The sequence below is a fragment of the Paramormyrops kingsleyae genome, chromosome 11, assembly GCF_048594095.1.
Source record: "Paramormyrops kingsleyae isolate MSU_618 chromosome 11, PKINGS_0.4, whole genome shotgun sequence".
In the NCBI taxonomy this organism is placed as follows: domain Eukaryota; kingdom Metazoa; phylum Chordata; class Actinopteri; order Osteoglossiformes; family Mormyridae; genus Paramormyrops; species Paramormyrops kingsleyae.
The window spans coordinates 25,715,099-25,738,308 of record NC_132807.1 but is presented as its reverse complement, the minus strand read 5'-3'; the positions used below and the strand labels follow the sequence as shown (position 1 = coordinate 25,738,308).

General features: G+C 41.8%; 1 long non-coding RNA gene across 3 annotated transcripts in view; it reads left to right on the top strand.

Annotated features, from left to right (window-relative positions):
* The window catches only part of LOC111847997 (uncharacterized), a 30,668-nt gene extending 8,262 nt beyond the window's left edge, over positions 1-22,406 (top strand). For 2 of the 3 annotated variants that reach the window (XR_002839206.2, XR_011993863.1), the window contains exon 6: positions 1-1,533. This exon is cut by the window's left edge. This is a non-coding gene — a long non-coding RNA (uncharacterized lncRNA). Of the gene's footprint in view, positions 1,534-21,299 lie in introns of those variants that run through there. The other variant, XR_011993862.1, reaches the window with a different exon arrangement.
* The last annotated feature ends 804 nt before the right edge of the window (positions 22,407-23,210 follow it).

Below are 23,210 nucleotides of genomic sequence, written 5' to 3'. Positions count from 1 at the left end.
CAACCCCTATTAACAATATCAACAATAACGTTCTTTTTTTCATTTACAGTCATGAAAGTCATTATAAACTCCACTCATTTGTAATTATATTTACAGTTAATCGATTTAGGACTACTTCAATAAGTGTTTAAGCGTGATTAAACTTGCGTAACTCCTCGAGTAGCGTACTATATCACATATTTAAAAGAACAAGCCATATAAATTAAAAATTAAAGCTTTGCTTAGATCAGAGGAAGCTAGTCCGTCATGTATACGTTAACTGGTCAACTAAATCACTGTGGATTAATGTAGGCCTAATATTTTATTAGAGAAAGTACATAAGCAATTCACTACTATTCGATGTCAATTAACAAAATTAATATAAATCGCCTTTTCAAATACGCGATCCCCTTGACAAATACTGGTTTCGTGCAAAGATGACGATAGCGTGCAAAGGTGTGTATGCGGGAGGGAGAACTTTTAGCCCGGAGTGTTTTGTAATCAGCGGACTGGCTTCTGACAGCTTGATAAATCTCACTCATCATGTTAACCAATAAAGCGTTGTCTTACAACTAATACATCTGAAGTATTTTGAACAAGTTGAAATGGGCTTCCTTTTTGCATTTAATACAGTTTCAGTCTGTTCACTGGGCTGTTTACCATTATTGGGAAAGCGACTGATTCTGTTGGTTGTCAGACTGAGAAATCGAACTTGCAAATGCACCCAAAAGTAAACACATAAAATAAATATACGGTAATAAAATAACCAGTAAGGAGCTTACTTAACGCAATCCCAAAAGGCCTCTATAATTTAATTGCTGAATGCAATCAGCTGTAGCCACTTACAAACGGAGAAGGTTCAAGGAAAGCGCAAATTTCTAAAAAAAAATATGGCAAGTATCGCTCCTCTAATCTGAAGACCATCTAATAATATATACAAAATAATAACTTTAAGTCAGATGTCTAAGTTAAACTTTAATGACAACGTAACACGCCCTTGCCCGGTCGACGCTAGGGGTTAAATATCTGCCCATGTTCGTGAGAGCTTTGCGGATTGTGAACCCCATCCCCCATTTGCCCAACCCCAGGTTAAGGATGCTGGGGGGGTTACTCTGTCAGCACCGCAGGGGTGAAAGACCAGCTGAATTCATTTCATCGTTGTCTTTTCAGTAGAAAAAAGCAAAGAAAAAAATAACCGAAAGGGAGAAAAGACTAATAGGGAAGGTTGTGCGGAATAGAGGCCTATCTCGGCCACGTTTCAAATTATATGTAACGTGTGGAAATATTGCATTCTGACGGGTTAACAAATAAGCAACAAATACTAAAATCTGAGTAATCTAAATTAATAAATTTGCCCATACAGTGTAGGGAGGCTGTAAGGGAGGGTTTTTCAAAGAAAAAGATTTCATGATTTGAAAAATGTAACAATACGCCACACATCAATGCTAATTTGATATTAGATTGACTTTTATTAAACTAAGAATGTATTCATTTAGAATTAACAATTTTGAAATGTTTACTTGGTTTTTAATAAATGCTGATTATGAGGATAAAGTGTGAATGAAATTTTGTTTTATCTATGAGCAATATTCAACAATAAAACCAAACAGTCGTTGTTTAATTATATTTAAAGTAATTATTTTTTCAACCCAACTGAATTTGGGGAATATATTAAATATACCATAATTTTTTAATTATTATGTATGCTGTATAATGGTTTTTACGCGTCGATAAATGTAAGAGGTCAAATAATTTGCGCATCGTTTGAACCTTAAGAATGTTTTAGCTAAGTACAGATTTGACATAAGTTATATCTTTAATTTAAATGACGTATCTGCTGCCTGAGATAGGTCTTAGATTCCCGCAACTGGGTATTCGATAAGCATTAGAAGTTGCGTGGATTATGGGATGTAATTATAATTATAGGTGCTTTATCCTAACCGCATAACGCAATAATAAAACTAAATAGAATAGTCGGTATGTTTTGCATGTAAGCTAATTTTTCGTCTTTAATACTACAATTTTTATTTCAGTATTTTATTTATGAATATATTATTGGGTCTACTTTCAAAGACAAGTTTCACAATTTCAACTTTTTGTGAAGCACAAAATAATAAAGTTATTTTGTGCGCAGACTACGTTTAGAAGATCAGTGACTACTCTAGTAGACTAGAGAACCCCGGTGCCGACACACAAAATCCGCAAAGTGCTTTTGTTCTTTGTCAATTTAAAACCGCCAGATCAAAGTGAATGACTGGTGTTTGAATCGACGAGTTTGTTTCATCGGAAAAGTTGCATAGCTTTCACTATGTCATCCGTCAGTGGAGCACCGGAGAGGTGCGTGTCTCTAGTCCTTGAGTTTGCGTGAGAAAGCAGTCCGGCCAGTCACGCGAAGGCGGAAGCAGCCCCTGCAAAGACACAAGGGTCTTAAATTCACAGAACAAAAGCCGCAGGACGTGAGACTTTTTTTCCGGCACAAGGAGGTGAACATATCTGAGCGCCACGGCGTCTGTAAATACGGCGATCGGGGGCTTTGTAGTTAGGCAATCTGTAGTTCAGATATTATGCAGGTATGCGAGGCACGGCGAAATCAAAATGCTTAAATACGCAGCTTGGCAATTCCCCCTCCTTCAAAAGTGGCTTTCGGTAATTAAGAGAAAACGAAAGACCCGTAAATGACCAAATAAATTATGCATTTATTCACAGTTAGCAAATTAATTCATGTTTTGATTAACACACATGGTTACCGAGCATGCACCATGGACAGTTCCAAAAAGGTGCATCGTAAGATTGCATTAAAAACGTTTTATGTAATGAAAATCATGCACCGAATTCACTGGACAAGTTAATTTTCGTTTCTTTTCTTGTTAAAATCCGTTATACTGTTTCAAAATGTTGGCACTTATTCCAAAATCAAAATCCCGATTTCAAATCGATCGTAAAAATGATGGGTCATACATATGAACATCCATCCGAGTACTTTCTGGAAACCTCAAAATAGATTTTGGAAGTTTTTATTATTATTATTATTATTTTTTTAATTTAACAACAAGTGATTCTTCCTATTCGTGCATGGTATTGTCATGTGCCGCAAATGGCAGGTTGTCACGATATCTTGCGCAATAGTGTCCATTGTTTTAAAGAAACCAAATGACAATGATGTTTCAAAACAACACACATGGTTAAACGAACGCCACTGCAGTGCTTTTAATCTCGAGGTCTTCGTTTTTTATATTTTTATATGTGTATTACCTCAGACATCTACTTCAGTAACCTATCCACAACCATATCGATAGCCTGTCAGAACACTGATGTGAATTGGATGAATGATATGGAATTTATAGGCTTATTACCAAATAACGTCTCAGAGGTTAAATTAGCATTTAAATTTAATGTCAAAAACTTCACCATAGCTACGTGAGAAGCTGGCAGGGACAATGAAACTGCAGCCAAAGTTGCTTCCATGAAATAATGAGTTCTTGTGACTTAACGCCGCAGTCAGCAGATATTTTGTTTCGTTTAAAATATAATTACTGTGGGCAAAAAAGATCGTTTCCAGTAGCCACTTTAAGTTAAAGCGTTCGGTTTTTGGAAGAAAATGAAACTTATATGTATGTATACTATTACATGGATACGAATATTTTTGCAAGGTATATAACTGCAGTAATTACGCATGATAAATTGCCAATATGGAATGATATATGGCAAACTGAATAAGACAAGTGAAATACGTTAAATGATTCTCTTCTTTTTGGAGCCATTCTCGGTGCGTGAAAGCAGAGATAGCATAGTGAATGAGAACAGCACAGACAGAATTGGTTCTCCTAATCTCCCCGTTTGCACCCAGACAGTGTTAAGAACAGTAGCACAGTAGTAAAATACAGCCTGTAAGTGAAGGCAGTAGAAAAGAAACCCGCTTAGGTGAAGTAGGTAACAACCAATAACTACGGTGTTAAAGTCCACCTGGAACTCACAGAACAGGACTAATGTATTCATAAAGGAGGGTTTCCTGCTGAGTTACATAACCTCAAATCTGTATTCATGTATACCTTGGTTTTTCTGTACCTCAGACTTTGCTGTTGCTGCAGAAAACCCTATGGCCAATTTGTTTAATGACAGCCGGATTTGTAGAATATCCTGAACTGGATAAGTGCCAGGAACATAGCCAAGTAGTAAAATTACAGGTCTGAACCCCCCCCCCCCCCCCCCCCCCCTTGAAATTTGGTTAAGTCCCTCCATTGGTGAATTCTCCAGCAGGGTCATCTCCTCCAGTTGGCAAAATATACCAAGGGTTACTACACCCCCCCGCAAAATGTATTTCTGGCTACGAGCCTGATAAGTGCTTATGGAAGATGGATGGATGGATGAATTTGAAGTATTTGCAGCCTTGTGTTTGTACACGGTCCACAAGGTTTTTCACATCTCAAATGTTTCAGCGTTTCAATGCACTCAGTCCTTTAAAGGGAATCTCACTGAGTGCAAACTGAGCGGATGCTGATTGACTCTGAAGACAGGTGAAAGATTTCATCCCAATACCAGTCATACTTCTCTGTTTGTTTCTGTGTGTAATCCTGTAGAGGTTGGGGTTTATCTTGGACTTGAGCTTAAAACTAGGAAAAACTTTATTGTTTTTTCATCAGCTCTCTTTAATGAACATAAACTTGTAAATAAAGAAAATTAAAAATAAATCCAGGGTGAAATTTGAGCAAAATCTCTGGCACTTCTATGCTATAAGGAAGGCCAAACTTAGCCTTTGGAGTAAGAAATAATATATATCTTTTCTCATCCAAATTGGTTAATAACTAATTTCTTAACTAGTGTGCCCATGTAAGTGTGAACTGATAGTGGAGTTGGGGTTATGGTGAATGACTTCCTCCTTAAGATTTTGTACACCTGCACCAAGCCATCCTCAACCAACTTTTAAAGGTTTAGAGGATTTGCTCATCCTTCCATTTCCATTACTTTCAAGTGCTTAGTTCTGTTATGATTCTCAGCTATTTTCAAGGCTGTAATGTCTGTAATCACTAGGTTGCTGGGTCAAATCCTGTGATTGGCGGAGTGAATATACTGCTGGGCCCTTGAGCAAGGACCTTAACCTCAGCTGCTCCAGGGATTGGTTCACCCGACTTTCTCAACTGTATGTGAACTGTATGTCGGCAAAATTTGTGGTTAAGAACCCAGGCAATAATAATCAGCAAAATAAATCATGAAAATGCAGAGCTTAAGCCAAAATATTAGAACATTATCACACAAAAAAATGACAGATACAGTATCTTACAGTGTCTTATGAAATGTCATAGAATACTGCTCTTTACAGCAGACCTTCATTCAGCTCTTCGGATGTGTGATAGGAAGCTTCAGGTAGAATCATACAATACATTTGGCTCTGTCTATTCAAACCTGGTAACAGAGAGTAATTTGGCACTTCTAGTCTGTTGTTTTTAGGAGCTCAACTCACTACAGAAACAATATTCTTTTTGAAATGCAAGGTGATCATTGGTACACAGTGTTCTAGGGCAGGCATTAATGATATATTTAATGGCCCCAGTGTGACTGCATTTGAGTTCTGTTCCATAACATGCACATAGAGGCATACCTCAGCTACCCTCCTGTCCACATCCCACTGTAGCCGAGGCAGCAGCAGCAGCGTGCGTTCCGACTTCCCAAACGGATTAGCATCCCCGTTCAGGTTTAACTGCTCTGTAAACGTTTCATCTTGTAAGTCTTCAGCCATGCATTCTGCTGGGAATGAGTCTGTTTCATATGCAGACGTGACCAATTTGTTATGTCATTTATGTAGAGTAAACAATGATCCCAACACAAACCCTGTGGTATTTCACGGATTACAAGCTCTATTTAATTTTCGGATTAGTCTATTATGTGGAACTACAGTATACTGGATATGAATCTACATGAATAAAATGTATCTATTTTTATTCTGTCAGAAGCCTTTGTTGCATGCTCCAAGAAATCAGAAAAGATTTGCCTTTCATAAATCCACAGTGACTTTCTTAAAATGCTATTTTTAATACCTTGGACTGAATACACCCTGGATAATTATCCATAAGTTAATGAGGAAAGTTGGCAAGATTCTATCAACATTTTTGGCACAACATTAGCTAAGATTCCTGGTCTATTGCTTAATCCATCCTTTATGTTTTTTTAAATGAAATAGCTAGAATCATATGAGTAATACAGTGCAGTGACTTCTATTCGCGTGTCGCTGTGGCAGTGGGGAGCAGGCTCTTTAGTCACAGATCTTACCTGTAACATGAACCACATCAAAGGCTGGACTTTGGCACCATTGTTGTTGCTCGTTTGTTACTTTGGAAGAGTGTAACCTTAGCAAATGACATGAAATAGCCAACAACATCAAATGCAAAACATCAAAAACAAACAAGAACAACCATTCTAGAAGCACATGTTCAACTGGTACATTTTCCAACAAAACTTACTAACCGAAATTCACACTTTTAATTCATATTAGTAATAATTTGCAGTGTTCCCTATTTGTGTATTGCTAACTGCCGATGATGATTTTTAGGTTATTGTATTCCTCAGCCTGTCTTCTTAACATCTATTAAAATATGTGTTTTCTGACACCATTACGGACTTAACTCATTCTGGTGAGTACAATGCAATATTATCTATTATTCTATTCTAAATCCCATAAAACAGAAGGAGCATGGTGATTAAGGATTATTCAAAATTAAACATACAGTCAAATGTTTGCCAGTTTAAGTCCAAGGATGGGTTTGCTGTTGTACCCTTAGAGAAAGCATTTCATGTGAAGTACTTAGTATCTGGCTATATAAATGGTGATATGGGGTGCAAATATAGCCAGTGAAAATTACTCTGGCTGCTACCCTTCTTGAAAGTGCAAAATTGTTGGCTGAGACAGTTAATTAATAAACCCAGTGCGGACAGGCATACCAAAATAAATATCATTTACAGATATGATGAAAACTTGTATATGATACGAAGGTTCAGAAACCCCCCTCTGAACCCTCCCGCTAGCCCATCCAGTAACCTCAACGAAACATATTCAGTGGTGTGTATTTGTACTTTGTTGCAGTACTTATGTATTATTTTGGCAACTTTGACTTCAACTATTAAAAATATTAGCAACTTTCACTTTCTACTCAACTACAATTATAAAAATCTGTACTTTTTACTCAGATATATTTCTATTGACAATGGTTTTTACTTATTACATTTTGCGTGACCGACCTAATTTTTTTTATTGTATTCCCCAGACATGGAATATTTATGGTTTGTTTTGGGCCTTTTAAGTTGTACCAGCGTCATTTTCCTATTACAATGTCTTCTTTTAGTCAAGTATAGTCTTCAGGTACTCAATCCACCTCTGTATATAAATATCTCACTAATGTATAGAATTTTCTCAGTACCACATAAACAACCTCAGGACTGCACAAGAATAATTCCATTCTACAGAACTACCCCACTAACCAAAGCAGTCATCTCATCAACACAAACAACCACCTGTTTCCCTCCAAAATAATCCCACTATTGTCCAGAACTACCATATGTATCTTGATAAATGCTCAGATAAGGTATATTTTGGTAGACCCTGTGGATCGGAAGGTGATAAATCCCCTACCACCAAACCGAAAGGGGTCACGTGTACATGTCTTCTGACAGCCTCTGGTTGCTCCCGCGTGTGAGATAAAAAAAGAAGAAGTGAGGGACTATTCATTTCCAATTTTGAGTTTTACTACTGTAGGGTAGGAGAAAGAGGCTTCGGGAGTTGCGTGTATAAATTATCCACAGGGAAAAGATAAAGACTGCTTTAGATAGCACCGGGAAAAACATTTCGGAGCGTGAGAAGTGGAGAAAGATAAGGTCAGCACGCTAATCTAGATTAGTTCATGATCTTAAGCTCTAAACCTATCTGGCAAACACGCAAACTATCACAAAGGCATTTCAGAATCATTCTGATGCGAGTTCAACGTAAAATTTAAGCAATATATGAACATGGTCAATCTGACTGTCCACTGTGACCAGTCTATTGAAACACGCGACGCCGCGTCTCTCTTTCTTTCCGCGAGCCACTTTCATTCCACTCTCCGTGTAAACAATGGTTGCGTGCGGACACGTCTATCTCGCCATTCATCTTCCTGTCACCTCCCGCGTTTTCGGACACTGCGGTGCCAAATGGCTTTCTTTTCGCTGACTCAGACAGTTTGGGATAGCTGGAAAGGTTCAAGAAAAGAAAGGGACTCGTGCGGCAAAAGAGGCGTGGGACCGAAAGAATGCACGACTATTCTTAACACGCAGAACACGCCGGGCATAAAACAAATGAACTCTGCCTTCCCCTCCACACCTCTGCAGTCGGTGGTTGCATGCCACGGTACACGAATTAAAAAGCGCTCCTGCGAGTTAATGATTTGTCCCGCGATCGCAGCATTGCGTGCGGACTATGTTTGCTCGGACCGTGCCAAGGGTCGCGGGGCTGTGTACGGGGGCTGCAGAGGGGGGCATCGGCCAGCTTTGCGGGTCACTATTTTATCAAAACAATCAGCGCCTGTTATTTTTGCCCTGCAAATACAGAGTTGGCAGAAACAGATTGTTTGCTCCAACTTTTCGCTGCTATGAAGGCATACAGACCAGAGCTTGTGTTCTCAGATTTATATAATTTTGTCGCAAACTTTACTATTGCGATGCAAATATTAAGAAAACGCAAGTAAGTAATTAATTTGTCCCATATTCGTGCTGGACGATTTGTATCATGCTCACTCATAAAAACTGGACGTTCAAACTGGCGTAATTCAAAAACGTTTTAAATCAATGATTTTCTTCTTTCGTTAGACTCGGTTTCTCTCTATGGGCAGAAAGTCCGATCGCTTTTCATACCCGTGTAAACATTGCATTCGAAACAACGGCGAAAGAGTAGACATGGCTTTTTGTGAGGTTTGCTGTATTATGTATAGACACACGGCTGAAACATAAGCATCTTCCTTTACTCCAGTGAGACGGGACGTTGTCCTGTCTGCCCATATGTTATGATGTGTTGAACCTGGAATCATGTGTATCTCAGGTGAGGCTGCACCTCGAAGTCTAAACTAAACTAAAGCTGGCCCTATCCGCAAGATCCTTAGCTTAAACAAATAAACAAACAGACAAACAAACAAATGAAGAAACACTTGCAATTTGCGTAATTTCTTCATTTCGTCTGCACAAATTTTTGAACATGAAACACAGTTTGTCATTTCTTCCTGAATCTTTGGTTTACGGAAGAGGATTAATGCCACTATGAAAATATTATTTGAATTCTGACTTTAATGTCAGAATTCTGACTTTTTCCTCAGAATTCTGACTTTAATCTCAGAACTCTGACTTTAATCTCAGAATTCTGAGTTTAGAAAAAAGTAGGAATTCTGAGATTAAAGTCAGAATTCTGAGGAAAAAAAAGTCAGAATTCTGACATTAAAGTCAGAATTCAAATAATATTTTCATGGTGGCCCTAATCCTCTTCCGTATTGGTTTGATGTTCATGTTCTGTCTTATGTCCTTGGTGCTCTGTGGATGGAGTGGCATGTTTGAATCCTGCCGTCTCTTCTGTGAATGTGGAGGCCGTCGGCTCCATCTTGGCGGGGGCTTCCTCTACATTCTCTGGTTTCCTCTTCTCGTGCAAAGACATTTCAGTAGGTTTCTGTTCCTAAATTTCCATAAGATGGATGGATGTCTCTGCATCCTATCCAGGATGTGCCTTATGGTTCCATTGATGTTCTTCCAATAGATTCACTGTGACCACAAACTAGGCGAGCAGTTCTACATTTCAGTGTTGGAGCTTACAGCATGAAGCGCTGCATAGCTGATGCAAATAATAATAAAAAAAATCTAGTGTTTTCCTAATAGTATCTTAAACAATAAATGAAAACATTTTGCTTTATTTTGTTGCAATGGCCATGCATGCAGTGTGTGTGAAGCGTGCACCACCCCCACGAAGGATGCTGGGGTCGCAGGAGTCAGACTGAGGCTTATGATAATCTTCTAGGGAAAAAATCGAACTGATGTTTAGATGCAGATGCGTGTGTAGACCGAGATGTGCATGCAACGTTTAATATACAGCGTATTAGTGTTTATATGAATCTTTACAAATAGAGTCGCAACTCGTCACAAGGAATTTAAAAGAAACTTAGAGGCATAAATGAAATATTACTGTAGGATTCTGTAAGATAGTGTTGCTGTTTGGCACTTTTTTTTACTGGATTGCCTTTGTCGGGTACTGAATATGCTGTCAAAATCTAGGAAGCAGGCTGACACGTGCCTGAAAAGTTTATCTCTAGCTGAGGACTCTCTCTTACGCATGTACACACACTCACAGACACAAACAGCCGCCAGTAAACACACGGAGACCTCATGCAGCAGAAACGTATGCACTGGTGCACTTTCTCTTCGTGTAATGACATATACATCCACACTTGGGTGGTTCCCCTTCCCTAAATCAGACGTCTAAACTCAAGGCAGCTGTTCAGTCTCATCCTGCCCCAGCCCAGCAAATCTCCCACCCCAGGGCACAAAATGAGAAATATGGATATATGGTCGTCCCTCAACCCCACTAATACACTGTGATTTGCAGAGACATGCCCCCCCAAACCCAGGAAGTCCTAATGCCTCCAAAGAAAAGGAACAGGCCAACATCTGGCCCAGTGCTACCTAATGACACATAGACACTGGTAATTTCTACAAGACTCTGGTTCCCCCAGGGATCACCGCCCCTGTTTGCCAGTCCAGAGGTACTTTATTCACCCAAAACCTTCAGCAGATGAATTTCTTCGACCTGGAAAGCCTTTCCAATTTTCCCACAACTGGCAAACGGACACAGCTGCGTGCTCATCACCTGGCAGACTTCAACTGGGCAGAAATACAATTGAATCTGGACAGTGCGATCGATTCTCCTGATTGGTGAATTTTGACTTTGTGGTGCTGATGGTATTTGGCCCTTGGGGAACTATAGTTGGGAACCTCTGGCATAGTTACCGGCTTAAAGAGTTTCGTAAGGTCTGCTTTGCATCACTCAACAATATCCCTTATAGTGGTCAGCTCTGCTCCACTCCTGTTAGACACAGGGCCCTACCTCACCCTCCTGAGTCATCAAACAGTTTGAGTAAATGTCTTTGCGGCCTCTATGGCCTTTCCACACTCCTCTCTTGCATGAGTATCTGCTCCCTCTTTGCTTCAGATCTGTTGGTACTTTCTAGCTGAGTCAAGAGACCCTCATGTAGGCAGCGTGCTGATGGCCTCTTATTGCAGCTGAGCAGCACTTTCTCCAGTGGCACCCACTAGTGGGCTCTAGGGTTGCTCCAAGACAGGCACCAATCACCTGCTGGCCAAAGCCACTGCACTGATTGCAGCCTTGTGCATGGTTATCTCACATGGAAGCTTCAGCCAGATGTTCCCAACTGATCAGTGGACAGCAAAACACACAGGTGACAGAACCACAATGTCAATCACTGGTACTGATATACTGACATAACAGCCATCTAACATCTACTCACTGACCTGCGGAACTGCCATGCTGACCTGCAGCACTGACACTGTCGCATGCAAAATTGACATGCTAGACATGCAGCTCTATTGCACTAACCTGCAGCACTGGACATACTGGAATCTCAGCACTGACACACTGGCCTGCTGCACTTTCAGATCTAAATCACTGGTTTGCAGCACTAGCAGAGCTATAGCTTGCAGACAATCTCTCCTACAGAGTCTCACAGTTTCTACGGGCCTATAAAATAATGAACAAAGATGTCAGGGTAAATACATACAATGCAATGGGAACCTTGTCTACCCTAGTCGCTTCACCCCCCAGTTCATTATATCATCTTGCAGCGCTCACTTTGCAGACAGGCTGGTGAGTAAAGGGTAAGGCATTTGACCCAGTGTGTGAATTCTTCCCCTGTGAGTAATCTCAAAGAGTGTGTTTAAAGATTGTAATGAGGTTAACCACGGCTTCTGAACCAGAAAAAATCTTTTGCCGAAACTTAACTGCAGGCGAAAGGGGGTGGCAGGAGGCTGGGGGGGCAAACTGAAAAGTCAGAAAGACAAACAGCTGCTGCAGATAAATAAACAGTGGCTGCTAAGGAGATGCAGTAGAGTCTCTGAACACAGGTACAGTCTGAACACAGGTTTGGCCTGAAGGCAGGAATACCCTGAACATAGGTATAGTCTGAATACAGATATAACCTGACCACAGGTACAGTCTGAACACAGGTATAGCCTTAAGGCAGATATAACCTGACCACAGGTACAGTCTGAACACAGGTATAGCCTTAAGGCAGATATAACCTGACCACAGGTACAGTCTGAACACAGGTTTGGCCTGAAGGCAGGAATACCCTGAACATAGGTATAGTCTGAATACAGATATAACCTGACCACAGGTACAGTCTGAACACAGGTATAGCCTGAATACAGATATAACCTGACCACAGGTACAGTCTGAACACAGGTATAGCCTTAAGGCAGATATAACCTGACCACAGGTACAGTCTGAACACAGGTATAGCCTGAATACAGATATAACCTGACCACAGGTACAGTCTGAACACAGGTATAGCCTGAATACAGATATAACCTGACCACAGGTACAGTCTGAACACAGGTATAGCCTGAAGGCAGGAATACCCTGAACACAGGTATAGTCTGAATACAGATATAACCTGAACACAGGTATAGCCTGAAAGCAGGAATACCCAGAACACAGGTATTGCCTGAATATAGGTATAACCTGATTATAGGTGTAGCCTGAACACAGGTATAGCATGGGTACAGGTATGAGCTGAACACAGGTACAGTCTGAAGGCAGGTATAGCCTGAACATTAGTATAGCCAATTTTAGCATGACAAGAGTCTCAGTTTGTACCTAATGGATACAGGCATGGCAGAGTAAAGCTGGATGGGTAGTTCACGGCACCTTAACATTCATACCACAAGCTATGACTTGATTGAATCCTGCACCCCATTAGCTGGCTGGAATAGAGCGACCTAGGACAGTGTTACAGTGAACCTGAAGCGTATCCTAGGAGGTAATGGGTACAGCATAGGGATACCAACGTGGGCCACATGTACAACCTCAAAAGAAGGGCAATTTACCCAGAGGCCAATGGAGGAATCCCACTCAAACATGGAGAAAACATGCAAAGTCTGTGCTCTGAATTAGTGAGGCTTCAGTGTCAAACACTGAACCACTGTAATGTAATTAATGATTAAATTAATTATCACTGTGGCTCTTAAAAGAATGGCTATTGTTCTTTATGTCAGTAAACTGCTCAAAACTAAATTAGACTGATGAGATCTAATAAAAGAAAAGTGAGATTCTAGATCTTTCTTTATAATTAATTTGTTTGTTTATTATTTACCAACAACATACTCACGCCTGGGGCCTGTATTATGAAGCAGGATTTCTTGCTTAGCCGGATGACATGTCAAATTTAAGGTAGTCTGGGCTGAATGAAAATGAACAGAGATAAAAGCCATTTAAACTGGGTCACCTAAAATCTGACAAGTTGTCCGGCTAAGCAAAAAATCCTGCTTCACAATACAGCCCCCAAATTGCATAACATTACACTAAACAGCTCAAATGCAGAACAGATGTTTTGATTCTAGGTCTGGCCGCATCTCAGTACATAATGGCCCTGAGCAGGTACTCACAGTGTCACGTGACACAGCACGGAATGTGGATGTGACAGAGATCAGGTCCCACGTTCTCAGTAAAAACAAAGCCTGCAACTGCGATTCTGTTTCCAGTGAAGTGGTGTGCTCTGTTCGCTGTTCGTTCTTTGGTTTATGGGCATCCTTACTCCCCCATCGCCACTATGCAAAGTCGTCTTGGCTGGTGGGCATTTTGACTGGGTCGATGGTTATATTCACTCACGTCCCTGCATCTCAAAAGGAGCCAACAGTGTGGTGCAACAGCGTTGGAAACGTCGGTAGCCCGGGGATCGCTATCCTGCTGTGAAAAGCTGCGCAAACAGGCATTGCCAGGCTTTGCCAAGTTTCTGCCATGGGTGATAAATCATCTGTCCTTTAAGCCAGCCTGTCATGTACAGTATCTGTGTGTGTGCATTGTCTTGCCGTGCCTCTCTGTCCATCCCATCCCACACAGAGGGTGTCTTGTACCCACACTGCCACCGGCAAGCTCTCATAGTGCAGCTTGGGCAGAGAACAAAGGCAACGAGAAGTGCCACAAAGATGGAAGTCTTTTGTTTATTTTTGTTTGTTTTGACAGATCAAACTTACACTCTTTTTCCAGTCACAGGACTTGTTTTCTGTCCTCCTCCACTCAAGGCTTTCCAAGCTCCTGTCAAAGCTGGTGATGCAAGACTTTTTTATGGTGATTAACTTGTATCTGTTCCATGGGATTGAAAAAGTCACGCGGTGCAACTGAGTAAAAGAAGACAGACTGTGCTGATTTGATCTTAATTGAGAACCTTGTGGAGTCAACTGGCTCCTTTCAATATCTACAACCCCAAATAAAAAAAGTTGGGACGCATGTTAAATCAAAATTAAAAGTGAAAACAGTGATTTGTAAATTATCTTTCACCTGCATTACATTGAAAAGAGTACATCAGAAAATTATTTGATGTCTTACCACATAAATGTTATAATTTTTCCAAAATAAACATTTACATTTTGAGTTGCAACGCATTTCAAATAAGTTGGGACAGTAAAGAATTTGCCACTTCGTAAGGTAAGCTTTACATTAACTACGCTTTTATAAAGCCTTTGCATTCATAGTACATTCAGTGCACCTTCATAAAGCATTCATAATGCAATCATAGAACATTCATAAACACCATGTAAGTATGCCCTAACATCCTAACATACCTCAGCTTTATTATGCATTAATTACAAATATAAGCTGATAATGTCAGGATGTTACGGTATTCTTACATGCTGTTTATGAATGTTCTACTAATGCATTATTAAGGTGCACTGAATGTTCTACGAATGCATTATAAAGGCATTATGAAGGTGCAGTTAATGTAAAGCATTATCTTTGTAATGTTGCCATTCCTTTTCACAATAGTTAAAAGACATTTAAGGACTGATGACACATGTCAGTTGTACTTATATACCATTCTTCCTGCAAACAAGTTTTAAGGTGTGCAACATTATAGGGTCCTTGTTGCATTTTGCATTTCAAAATGCACCACACATTTTGTTTTGGGGACAGGTCAGGACTATAGACTAGTGCTTGCACTCTCTTCTTCCGTAGCCATGCCTTTGTAATGCATGCAGAATGTAGTTTTGCATTGTCATGTTGCAATATGCATGGGCATCCCTGGAAAAGATGTGGTCTTGAAGGCAGCATATGTTGCTCAAAGTATCTATGTACTTTTCAGTGTTAATGGTGCCATCACAGAAGTGTAAGTTACCTTTGCCCCGACACACTGACACAACCTCGTACCACGACAGACCCTGGCTTTTGGACTTGTTGCTCGTAACAATCTGGATGGTATTTTTCTTTGGTGCAGAGCACATGATGTACAATTCTTCCAAAAAAAAAGAGACTTTGATTTGTCTGACCACAAAACACATTTCCACTCGGCGACGGTCCACCCCAGATGCCTCCCAGCGCAGGAAAGTCGACAGTGCTTCTGGACATGGCTAAATGCTTCATTCTGGCACAGTAACATTTTAACTGGTATTTCTGGATATAACTATCTATTGTAGTTCATGACAAAGGTTTGCCAAAGTAATCCCGAGCCAACGTGGTTGGTTATATCGATTATAGATGGATCTCTTCTTGATCCAATTTTGGGAGGATATTGGAGATCACAGTTCCTCACCTTAAGCTTTATGGCCTTGCCCTTTATGCAACCCTTTAATTACGTTATGCATTAGTGGTAGTGCAACATTCAAATGCCTCATTATCTCTCTTTGAGGAACATTGTTTTAAAACACCTCAATGATTTTCTCACATTTGTTGGCAAATTGATGTTCCCCTGCCAATTTTTGCTCCTAAAGGAGTAGCCCTTTCCTGGGTGCTACTTTTGTACCAAATTATGATTACAATCACCTGCTGACATCACTGGTTTCAAGTCACATAATTATTTAATTATTTTACTGGATTACTAGCCTTAAATTGCCCATCCCAACTGTTTTTGGAATTTGTTGCTCGCCTGAATGGCAGGAATTGATGTATATTTATAAATGTAATAATGCTTACCAGGCAAAACATGAAATATCATTTCTTCATACTGTCCGCAATGAAATACCAGGTTGTATTTCAGGTCAGGATGGAGACTCATCTTGTGTCTTGCAGAAGCAGTGCTAGAAATGCCCCCTGGTGCCCGTTACTCTGGCTTAATACTATTACAGTGGGCAACTAAGAGAACCTTGCTTCCACCACGGACCCAGGAACCCCAGAAACTTTCCTCGACCATCAGCCACACTCTCCAGTGGTATACCGGCTATACTGGGTCCCATCCTGCAACACCCTCTGCATATCACACCAGACCAGACCACCGCAATGGGCTATCAAAGCCTTGGTCATGGAAGGCAGCCACATTACTTAGAACATCTCTGGCATTACAAAATCACGGAGGACCAGAGAAACCTACATGTGTGTCAGTCTCTGCATGCGTTCAGGATCCGGTCAGCAAAGAATATTTTGGAATGGGAGCAGGATCGTTTGACTCTGTAAGATCTTCCGACTTTTATGGCTTCCGTTAAGATTCCTTCTCCATCTCGTTAAGTTTCAGGATACCAGCCACTCCTTCTTATATGGTGTTGTTTTGAAACATAAACACACCGTAGTTATATAAACCACAACTGAAAATATCATTTAAGTAAATATGTGGGAAAGAAGGTGGCAAATACTTTGGCCTAAGTTACCGTTTTCCTCGTCAGGTCTAACTTGTTGGGTTGTGTTTCTGAACCAAATCCCTCCCCCCTGTTGGCAGGTCACCTGCTGGTGCTTTTAATGACAGCTAATTGGACAGCCAGGGATAGAGACAAACTGCTGTTGCAAAACCATTGTGAAAGTGTGCAGAATGTACAACAGTGCATGCTGCTGCTTGCTTGTACAATTATCCTGGAAAAGGATCATATAATCAGCCGTTCATCTATATAAACAATGTTATCGATAAACAATATTGCAAAATACACCACAAATTCTTCATGCAACACGTACAGAACACAACAACTCTGAAGACATTTGAAAATTCAGCTGTACCCCTTTGAGCTGAACAGATTAGAAGTATGACTGTTTACACATTACAATATCATGCAAAATAATTTTGGTTATGTGTATATGCATATTTATACATTGGATGGCATCAGGAGTCCTATGAGAAGTGGAGAACAAATGAGTTTCAAAGATGGTTTGGCTGCATTATGGGTAATGGTGAGAGATGGTCGGAAAATCCCTCGTGTTGGAAAAACTTGTGGTCAGGTGAGTGATGGGGAAGGGGGTGTTAGGTGGGGAATAATTATTTGAAGTGAACTAAACAACAAGATGGGTATTCCAATTTTGGGAAGATATGAGTATGGAACAAAAACACTTCTGAGAAAACAGTTGCAGACACTGCTCGTCTGGTGTGGAAGATAAAAATGGGCACAGCCAACAAAGATCTCTCTCATGTGACGGAACTTTCAAGGGTAAAATGAATTATCTTTAACTCAAAAATCTTACGCTTTTATCTAAAGCATCTTAAAGTAAAGAGAAAAGTTAAAATTTTTATGGGTACTCTTTGGGATTGGATCCAACAACCTTTGCATTATTAGCATACTTTGTTTTAATTGTATGGTCTATTTGTTATGGTACTACAGCAATGCGAAGGGGGTCTCTGGTGTGGGGCTGCTGTTGAAAGCAGAATACATTGATGCAAAAAGTACAGCAGAATACACGACAAATGTGAATGATGAGTCACCTAACTCACCCTTCTGTCCTCTCCCTTACAGATTGTAATTACAGGTAATGTCATATAATGTTCTTTTATATACAATTATTTAAGAGATTTAGATGCCTTGCAATTTATATCCTTATTGTTTCTGGATGCCTGAGACTATGCGAAGAATGCCTCAAACCGCAGAAGATGCCATTCACATTTCGTAATACCGGTAGGAGGTTTTGATGCCTAATGTGAAGTTCCTTGGTGGACAGCTGTCCAGGATATTTTGGCAGAAGAAGTCATTCGATATGGTGTCTCAGGGAATGGATCCGACCACATCCCCAGAATCATAGAGGCACTAGAACGGACCAGAATTTCTGTAAATCCTATATCATTATTAGGAAAGGCCAATTCTGCTGAGCCCCACACTGTAAGCAGCCTGAAAACCACAGCCAGAAGGTGGTGCTTTTTTTTTTTTTGGAGGTGGGGGGGGGGGGGTAATATTATTTAGAAGCTGTTGCACAATCTTGATTCATTTAATGTAAATTGCTGTATTTTTGTAGACGTTTGGTAGGCGTTTCAGAAGTAGGCGATAATCGAGGGCTTTGAAGTCTGTCGTTTCTTTCATCCCCCAAACATGCATGTCCTTGCTGTAGGGGTGTGATGTTCCGATTTGCTATGAGACAGAGAATTGAAAGTATAATGTTCACCTAGAGACGGTAGATAGCATGGGATTCACTCCGGGATGCACTCGGCACAATGGGAGTGATGTGTGTGAGTCATTCTGCCCCTGGCTTCAGCAGCCTCCCTTTGAACACGTGGTGGCAGTGATCTGATTTGTTTTGTTTTATTAGTGTTTACCTTGTACTCTTAATGGAGCCCAGCTTAGTGACACTCAATAAGAGCACCATGGTGTGGAGTTGCTTATTAAAAAATATTTACAAATTTTAATTACTTTCGCACCCCAGGCATATCATGGGTCCTTCTTTATTAGATGTTAATGTACGGTAGGTAGTTATGTTCTGGGCCCATGTTGGTTCCAACCCATCCAGCATACAGAAATGAGTCCTCTTCTACAAGGTTCTCTTTCCTCGATTTAGATCAAATTGGTGCAGAGGAGTTAATGTGCTGCGTTATGACTTGTTCACCCGCTTCATGCAAAATTAGATTTTTTTAAAATTAATAATCCAATCACAATTACAAATGCAAAATATTTAATTGGAATGCAAAATGTTCGCAGCTAACAAACTCACCTGGGAAATCTGTGAGAGCGCTAGAGAGAGAGGGAGAGACGGTGGTGACTTTTTACAGCCCGGCTCACAGATTTATCATTGACGGCAAGACAACTCAACAAAAGAGAAGCCACAGGGGACGAGATGATGCGTGAGGCCTCGTCACGCAACGAGGCACAAGCTGGGGTGACACTCTTCAGCTGTGGAATGAGGCCGACTCCTCCCCCGCTCTCCCCCGCCGGGCCGGTTCCCCTAACCCTGCCGCGGCGCCGGCCTGCGTGCGAGGAGCCTGCAGGCCCGTGGAGGAAGCGCAGGTGGAACGGTGACGAGCCCCAGGCTAGGGGAGTTTACATAACGCCAGGGCGCTAATCCGCTCGTCACAGCTCTTCCTTCCTGACTCAGTGGCAGCAACAATGAGGCACAACTATTCAGCTAATAAATATTCCCGTACTCTTGGCAGCAGACAGTCCTCTTTATATGTGCATTGGACTGGTTTAACACACACACACACACACACACACACACACACACATATATATATATATATATATATATATGCATGCACTTTAGGTGTTAATAAACAAGCTCACGTACATTGCAAAAATATATAACATAATAAATACATGACTAAATGGAGCAAATAATGCACGTCAAATAAAAAAATATGTGTATTGATGACATTATTTGTGCGTAAAATTAGTATTTAGTGATTATGACAGGTTACAATAGCAAGCTGAAGTGATAGACTGTGTGTGCAGGGCTGGTTAATAGGGAGCCTTGGCACTAAAGCAGCCTGACGTGTTCATCTGGTAGGCAGAGTTAATTATCTCGGCTTGTTGTTGTGGAGAATGACATTACAAAGGTGGCCGGAATGATCATTAAAGTCTTTAGCGTTACCGGGAGAGGAGATGAAACCAGAGCCGGCTGAGTGGGTCATTAATGCCCATTAACCCCCAATGTGCTGCTGTGTGAGAAGCTCAACACGCGCTCGCAACTTTATAATATGGAAACCTGCTTTAATTAAGATCACGACAGTTTGCCGGGATTTTGAAAAAAAAAAAAAAAAAGCAGCAAAGGTTGCTTCAATGAACGGAGGGTCTCACTCCGGAAGCGACGGTGATGCTGGGGTCCAGCAAAAGCATCATCTCAGACCTCCTACAGGTTACTGCCACAACAGGTTCACAGAAATGACATCACACCTCATTAGGCCACTTGGATAATAAAAGCCGCTATTCAAAGACTTAAGCTCACTGTATATGCATAACTGAGTGGTCAGACGTAGCATCATCGCCATCATAAACATCACAGGCCTGATTACCACTGACAGTGATACATCTTCAAGAAGGAGGTCAGGCTCTTGTCAGAAATTTGCCAGGAAAACGATCATTTTCTGAACGTTAAGAAGAAATAAGGAGCTGGTTCAGGATTTCAAGAAGCAGTAGGCATCTCACACTCCCATCTATACTGACGGAGAAGCTGTGCAGAGGGTCCTGACAATACCTGATCGCGGTACTTAGTCACATGATCTCAGCATCAGGAGGTCCTGATATGTCTAATTAAGGAATGCAGTGCTGACCAATTTTTAATGATGGAATTTATCCTCACTGGCAGTGTAACATTTTGATTCTCACAGCAGTCAAATCACTGCAGTCAAATCACTGCTCTGAGCATTCCTGACACACCTCATGTCAGCTCAGGACAGGCTGCCCTAGAAAGGCAAACCGCGACATAAAGGGCTCCAGTCACCCTGCAAAGACGCTCCCTTATCCTTTCTGCTATCGCATCTTCAGCACTTGTACCACAAGCTGGGCGGCTGGTGTGTGGCTCAGTAGGCTGGGCTGCTAAGCCTGTGATCGGGAGGTCACTGGTTTAAAGCCCAGAGCCAGCAGTGCAGTTTCACCACTGGGCCCCTGACTGAGGCCCTTAACCCCCGATTGCTCCAGGGACGAGCTGACCCAACCTTCTTCAAAAAATAAACATGTCACTTTCAATAAAAGCATCTGCTAAATTAATGAAATGTCAGACATTTTTTGCTCGCATGCAATTAGACCCCTCAACAAAAATGAATTGCATAACAAATCCTGCTACAATTAATTATCTGACACTTTAAACAAGATCTACTAAAGTTCCACTTGCACATGTAAATTTTATGATGCTTATCTGAGTTGGTGCTATTTTCTGCTCGTTTATCATTATTGTCCTTTATGGTTACCTACTATTTTAGAGTATTCTTGGCTGCCAAGCCGGCAAGCCAATTATCAGCGATGAAGGGGGGATAGGAGGAGCAGGGCACTGATCCACCCAGAGCAAGCCTCAGCGTCCTGGCAGCGAGCCAATCAGCCGCCATTTAAGAATGAGCTTAGCGTGTCAAAGCGCTCGAGCCGTGAGCCACGCCCGTGCCTCTCAGCTGACATGCCTGGGTTTTGTGCGGGGGCCCCCGTCCGTGCGAGAATATTCCCTCGCGCTCTGACAGCAGCCTCCCAGCTCGCAGCTGCATGCTCCGGCTGTGATCGACGCCGGTGATTAATTTGCCCGCTTGCTGTACCAGCTGCTCTGCCCTGGATACACCTAAATATTTACCGCCTCGCAGCACTGACCGGCGTGGTTCTCACCTGAGCCTGTGCGTGCGGGACGAGTCGGAGAGACGGAACGTGACAGACGTGGGGGATTTTAACGTCGCCTCCGAAACTGGGAAACGGGTCAAATGTCCTGGTGAATTTGGGACAATTGGGAGGACTGGCACTTGAGTCACACCTACACAGCCTAACACACTGCGATGTGATGACAGATACTCACATTGTTCAGCATGTCTCGGTTAACAACTTGGGTCACGCGATGAGGGGAACTTCAGGATGTCGTGATCTATTTGTTTTTATTTGTACGGCTCCTTCCCCCCCACATCAGTCACCCCAATGTGCTTAAGATCAGCCGCCATGCCACCCCCAGCCCTGGCAAAATGTATTTTGGCAGACCCCAAAGTCTAGGGTTGATTTTTAATCCCAGTCCTGCTCTGTCCTAGGCCCAGCAGAACACCAGGTGGGACCGCTGGGGACTTTATACAAACAGTATCCAGATTATGAATGAGCTCTGTTCCCTAAGTCTGTCTTTTTGTATGTAAGTCAGAGCAACAACAACAATAATAATAATACAGCTGCACAATGTTTTTACAAGTGTTACGAAGTACTGCGTGCATTCGTCATTATTTAACCAAAGTTTTTAAAGTAATAGGCTTTATAGCATTTAGTTCGTAAGACTTTTCTATAAGTCGGATGTTCTTAACCTGGGAACTGCCTGTATAAGCATCACCCCTCTCCTCCTTCCTTCTCACAAACTAGCAATTTGGGATCCCAAAGCTGTGTGATTGGGGGGGGGTTGGCGGTCAGAGCAGAAGTTCACATTACTTCAGAAAGGAAGGATGAAGCTTTCATGAGCCCCGAATCAGTAACTCCGTATGTGACTTCAGTCAACGCTCTGACACGGAGCAGCAGATTGGGAGCAAGGGGACGTGCTTTGAGCTGCGCCACTGGGAGGCCGCTGTCTCAGATGAGGGTGATTAGCCGCATCTCAGAGGAAGTGAGAGGAGGTCAAGGGAGGCCAGCCACAGGCGCGTTACTGGAAGGTTTATGAAAATGTCTCAGGAGGCGATCGGCAACAGAATCTGCCGGCGGAGCACGCCCGTGTGTGTGTGTGCGTGCCAGTGCTGCCACGGACATGCACGCCCACATGTCCGCAGTCTGCATTTTTCACTCCATGGGCAGGCATGCGTGGAATGCCAGGGGCGGCACGTATGGCGGGACTGTCCCGGCTGCACTGGCAGCGAGGAATGCGTGTCGTGTCTAAAAGGGATTAACAAAGCGGCAGGGTGCCTGCGTGCTGGTAATACCTGCCGACTCTCCAGCCATCTCTCCGGGAATGGCCCACTTTCCGATCTCACAGGGACTGATGGAAAACAACGCGGTGATGTAAATCACCACAGGGACACAGAGCCGCCCAACAAGCTCGATTCTTCCCGTTGTGTGAAGTTGGGGTGACCAGGGATAATTGTTGTTTTCCCATTTTCATTTTTATAAAAAGTAGAAAAATGACATAAAGGAAAGCAAATCTTTTTAAAGTTAAGTTACGTGGGTTTGCGGAA